Raw genomic sequence first — 6507 nt, 5'->3', positions numbered from 1 at the left:
GTCCGCTTTTGAATTCGGCCACCGGCCATTGACTTCCGACCACAGGCCACCGGCCATTGACTTCCGACCACCGGCCATCGGCCATTGACTACCGGCCACCGGCCAACCGACCGGTTGTTTTCCGACCACTTTCCGGCCGCCGGCGGCCATAATATTCCGGCGAAAAGGAATATTCCGATGAAAAAGAAAATCTCGGGGGCCTCTGAGGCCTCTAAAGTTGCGCCTGATTTTTGTCCGTGAAAATTTTGGTTTCCGGTGAGTGATTTTCGTTCACGCACGATGGCTTCTCCTCATAATGGGGGCCTTACAAATGTGCGCTTTTACCACAGAAAATTACAAGGGTAAAACAGGCTCCATACTTAACAATCTCCCACTTGGAGGCTGATCTCCAAACCAAACCTGTGACTGCTTTCCATTCTGGCTTCTTATCCTTGAATGCCGATTGAAGATGAGCAAAAGCTCAACTTCTCCTTGTTGACCACCTTTGTAAACATGTCTGCAGGATTTTCACTTGTATGCACCTTTCCTAGCTTGAGTTGTCCCTCTTCCAAAAGAGTGCGTATGAAGTGATATCTCACCTCAATGTGCTTTGTCCTTGAATGAAAGGCTGAGTTCTTCACAAGATGGATAGCACTTTGGCTATCACTGTACAAGACACAATTGTCTTGTTTGAATCCAAGCTCTTCTTAGAATCTGTGAAGCCACAAAATTTCCTTGCTTGCCTCCGTCATTGCTACATACTCTGCTTCCATGGTAGAAAGTGAAACCACTTTCTGCAGCTTTGAAGCCAAGCCCAACTTATTGTTGTGCCTCCAACAGTGAACACATAGCCAGTAGTGCTCCTTCGAGTATCTTTGTCACCTGCCATATCTGCATCAGCATACCCTTTTAGAAAAATATCAGTTCCTCCAAAATACAAAGCATTTGTTGTTGTCCCTTTTAGATACCTAAGTATCCACTTCACAGCTTGCCAATGCTCTTTACCTGGGTTGTCCATGAACCTACTCGCAACTCCCACTGCATGTGCAATGTCTGGCCTTGTCCAAACCATAGCATACATTAGAGAACCTACCACTGCAGCATATGGAACTTTAGACATATAGGCTATCTCCTCTTGTGTCTTTGGACACATATCCTTCGTTAGTTTAAAATGACCAGCCAAAGGTGTAGAAACTGGTTTTGCATTTTGCATTGCAATCCTTTCTAGTACCTTCTTGATGTAATCTTCTTGAGATAGCTTTATTGTCTTCTTCGTCCTGTCCCTTGATATTTTCATACCAAGTATCCTCTTTGCAGCACCTAAATCTTTCATTGAAAAAGATTTGGACAGCTCCTCTTTTAGGTCTTTGATGTCCTGCATGTTAGCACTTGCAATCAACATGTCATCAACATACAACATTAGGATGATGAATTTCCCATCTCCCAAATTCTCCGTGTAGACGCAGTGATCGAAGTTGCATCTTGTGAATCCATGATCCAACATCCATCGATTAAACTTCAAGTACCATTGTCTTGATGCTTGCTTTAAACCATACAAGCTCTTTTTTTATCTGCAAACCATTTTCTCCTTACCTTTTACTTCATACCCCTTTGGTTGAAGCATGTAGATTTCCTCCTCTAAGTCACCGTGAGGGAATGCCGTATTTACATCCATTTGCTCGAGATTTAGATCATGAGCAGCCACAAGGCTTAAGACAAGCCTAATTGAGTTCATTTTTACAACAGGAGAAAATATTTCATTGAAGTCAATACCTTTCTTTTGAGAAAAACCTTTTACCACAAGCCTAGACTTGTACCTTTTCTTCCCACCTTCTTCTTCCTTTAGCTTGTACACCCATTTGTTTTGAAGTGCCCGCTTACCTTTAGGCAACTCAACCAACTCCCATGTTTGGTTGCGATGTAGTGAGTCCATCTCCACTTGCATGCTCTTCGTCCATTCTTCTTTGGATTCATGTTGCATAGCTTCTTCATATGATTCCGGCTCTCCAGAATCTGAGATCAAGAGATGTTTGAAGGAAGGAACAAACCTTTCTGGAGGTATACTTGCTCTTGTAGATCTTAGGGGAATAGGTTGAGGCCCCTCATTTGGTTGACGTTGTTGCACATTGTCACCGTTTGCAGTCCTTGAGTCTTCACCGTCCTCAAGCTCCATGTACTCATCACCTGTTTCTTTTGTTTGTTTTCTTTCCAAGTAATCTTTGTATATATTTTGTTCGTTAAAAATTACATCCCTACTCCTTAAGATTTTACCATCTTTAGGATTCCATAGGCGATACCCAAAGTCTCCTTCTCCATAGCCAATGAAGAAACACTTTTTGGACTTTTCATCTAACTTTGATCTTATGCTTCTATCTATGTGCATGAAAGACTCACACCCAAACACTTTGAGAAATGCATAATTCACCGGTTTACCTGTCCATGCCTCTTCTGGAACTCCCCCATCCAATGCCGTTGAGGGTGACCGATTGATTAAGTACACAAACGTACTTACAGCTTCCGCCCAAAGCTCAAGCGGTAGGCCTGCATGTAGCCGCATGCTTCGTGCTCGTTCCATGATTGTCCTATTCATCCTTTCCGAAATCCCATTTTGTTGAGGTGTCCTTGGGGTTGTCCTTTGCCTCCGAGTTCCATTGCTAGCACAAAAGCTTGGCTACAATAATCGCCTCCATTGTCGGATCTGAGGCATTTAACCTTGGTACCTGTTTCATTCTCCACAAAGGCTTTCCACCTTTGAAATATGGAAAATACATCGGATTTATTCTTCATGACATAAACCCATGTTTTTCTAGTCGCATCGTCTATGAATGTTACATAGTATAATGAGCCACCAAGTGATGGTGTACTTGCAGGACCCCAAACATCAGAATGAACCAACTCAAGTTTTTTATTTTTTCTTTCATTTCCTGATTTTTGAAATTTTACCCTCTTTTGTTTACCATAAACACAATCTTCACAGAACTCTAAGTCCACTTCTTTCAAACCTGGTAGAAGCTTCTTTGTTTGAAGGATTTGCATTCCTTTGGCACTCATATGCCCAAGTCGATAGTGCCACACTGCACTATCAACTTCTGTAGTTGTTGCACAAGCTGAAGGTTGCGTGCTAACAGTACACAAGTAAAGTGTACCGACCTTTTCTCTCTTGGCAACCACTAAAGATCCCTTTGAGATCTTCCACCATTTATTTCCGAATGCAATGTTGTGACCTTCATCGTCCAATTGTCCTGTAGAGATTAAATTTTTTCGAAGAGAAGGAACATGCCTAACATCTTTAAGCTTCCATTCATTTTCGTTAGCAGTTTTGACAGAAACTGTACCTTTGCCGACAATCTCACAAGCTTCATCATCTCCCAAGTATACATACCCAAAATTACCTTTAGTGTAGTCTTGGAAATGTTGCTTATGTGGTGTCTCATGGAATGAAGCCCCGGAATCTACTTTCCAGGAATTAGACACATTGTCTAATGAGAGAATTAGAGCATCTTGCTCTACTTTACCTGCCACATTGGCCTCCGATGTTGGCTTGTTGTCTTGAGACTTTGTCTCCTTCTTCTTCGTGGACCTTCAATCCTTCTTGACGTGGTCCTTCTTGCCGCAGTTCCAACATTCAAGAACTGACTTTGTTCGTGACTTGCTCCGTCTTGAGCGATCACGACCCTTTTGACTTTTGAACCTCTCCTTAGGCCTTCCTCTTGTTTCCACTGACAATGCAGCACTTGATGATTCTCCTGTGCTTCTCCTTCGTATTTCCTTGCTTAGGAGAACACCCACAACATCATCAAACTTAAGAGTATTTATACCAGAGATAGAATTACTTACAGCCATCACAAGGCTGTCCCAACTATCTGGTAGAGATGATAATATAAGGAGAGCTCGCACTTCGTCATCGAAATTGATTTTCACCGATCGAAGTTGACTTGTGTTTGTGTTAAAGTCATTTAGGTGCTCTGCAACTGAACCATTCTCTGCCATCTTTAGATTGAACAAGCGCTTCATAAGAAATACCTTATTGGATGCCGATGGTTTCTCGTAGACGTCGTCAAGTGACGCCACCGTTGAAGGCCACCGTTGACGCCAAGCTTAACCAGATTGTTCCCAGGGCCTTTCGATCAAGGAAAATCCATGCTTCATCTGCCATCGTTTCGGGCTTCTTTGCAAGACCGCCTAGTGGCAAATAGAGGTCCTTCTGGTAGAGATAGTCTTCAATCTGCATCTTCCAATGTTGGTAGTTTTTGCCGTTGAACTTCTCAATCTTGAGCTTCCCTTCCTCCGCCATAACTCCCACTCAATTCAAGGAATCCTTTGCTTGAGATAATTTAGCTACGAGCAAACCTTGCTCTGATACGAGTTGTTAGGAAATAAGACGTAGCTAAATAGATAATTGAGTAGATTACTTAATGGAGAGAGACCGATTTACATACACGAGATTATAGAGTAGAGAGAGAGAGAGAGAGTACACACGATATACGTGGTTCACCCAATGTGGGCTACGTCCACGGGAAAGCAGCCACTCAATGGCTTTAGTACTTCAAAACAAGAAGTAGTTTACAAAGGGATTATACCCTTAATGGAACTCCCGCCTTGCTTCACTCTCACCACCTCACACTCACCTTGTTGCATCAACTTCACACTATGAAATGTGTGTAGAAATGGCCTCCTTTTATAGGCCAAAAGGGCTGCCCTCTCTAATGAGAGACAGCCATGTGTAGCCACCCTTGTGCGAATAAGTCCAAATCGGACCCTCCAATCCACCCATGTGTGGCCGCCCTTCAGAAGACAAGTCCGCTTTTGAATTCGGCCACCGGCCATTGACTTCCGACCACAGGCCACCGGCCATTGACTTCCGACCACCGGCCAACCAACCAGTTGTTTTCCGACCACTTTCCGGCCGCCGTCCAGCCATAATATTTTGGCGAAAAAGAAAATCTCAGGGGCCTCCGCCCTTGAGGCCTCTAAAGTTGCCCCTGATTTTTGTCCGTGAAAATTTTGGTTTCTGGTGAGTGATTTTCCTTCACGCACGATGGCTTCTCCTCATAATGGGGGCCTTACAAATGTGCGCTTTTACCACAGAAAATTACAAGGGTAAAAGAGGCTCCATACTTAACAGTATACTTAATGTTTTTCTTTGTTAGGTCATGTAATGGTCCTGCTATTAGTGATAACGTTTCTATGAAGCGTCTATAGTATGCACACATACCTATAAAACTTCTTAGTTCATGTAGATTCCTTGGTTTAGGCCATCCTTTTATTACCTCTAGCTTTGATGGATCCATTTGGATGCCATCTTGAGGGATAATGTGACCTAAATACTGAATCTCTTACAAGAAAAAATCACTTTTCTTTTGATTAACATAAAGTTTATTCTCTCTTAGAACTTGAAATATGACCTGGAGGTGTTTCTTGTGTTTGTCTAATGAATTAGAGTAGATCATGATATCATCAAAGAACACTCCAGTAAAGGTTCAATGAGGCCTGAATAGCTTCTCCATCAAGTGTTTGAATGTGCCTAGTGCATTGGTCAAGCCAAAAGGCATGACAATATATTCGTAAAGACCAAAAGTAGTGCAAAATGCGGTCTTTACAATGTCTTGATCTACTATCCTTATTTGATGATAGCCACTTTTTAGGTCAATCCTACTGAATTAGGTCGATCCTTGTAGCTTATCAAATATGTCTTCTACCCGTGGAACGGGAAACCTATTTTTCATAGTAATCCTACTTAGTGCTCTATAGTCGACACACATACGATATGTGCCGTCTTTCTTTTGCACTAATAGCACAGGTGAGAAAAATGGAGATGAGCTAGGCCTAACCATGCCCTTCTCAACTAACTCATGCACTTGCCGCATAATCTCCTCTTGTTCAGCTTGAGAAACTCTATGAGGAGGTTTGTTAGGCGGTGAACTTCCTAGAAGGATTTCAATTGCATGGTCATCATTGCCTCGTTAAGGAGGTAGTTCACAAGGAATGTCGTCAATAAAGACATCTTGAAACCCCTTGAGAAAATTGGGTAACTCTAATTCTTTGTGATTGTTTATATTTCTTTTGTTAAAGCATTAGGTGCATTTTGAGAATCTTTTTAAAAAAATCATATACACACAAATAGAGCTCTTTATTGACTTGTTGAAAGCTTGTGTATGTACAATGGGTATATTGTTACCCATTTTCTTAGCATCTATGTACACATCTTTTTCCCTAAACCTAAAGGAGATTCTCCTTTCAGGAAATTTAACATTGAAAGCCATGCGATCAAACCATGGTGCCCCTAGGATTACATCCTCATGCTTGAGAGGAGAGATAAATAAGTCCTCTTTGTCCACATAGCTTTGGACATGGAGCCTCAATTTCTCTATTAAGGGAGTGACTGAAGCTTCTTGCCCCTTGAAAGAACCATCTACGGGTAGGACATATCCCATCTCGTAGGCTTGTGCCTAGCTTGGTGACCAACTCTGTGGATATGAAATTGTGAGTAGAACCATGGTCAAAGAGAATAAAAGCATCATGTTCTCT

Source organism: Adiantum capillus-veneris, chromosome 3 (genome assembly GCF_014529385.1).
Source record: "Adiantum capillus-veneris isolate H3 chromosome 3, ASM1452938v2, whole genome shotgun sequence".
Lineage (NCBI taxonomy): Eukaryota > Viridiplantae > Streptophyta > Polypodiopsida > Polypodiales > Pteridaceae > Adiantum > Adiantum capillus-veneris.
Note: the sequence above shows the minus strand (reverse complement) of the source record.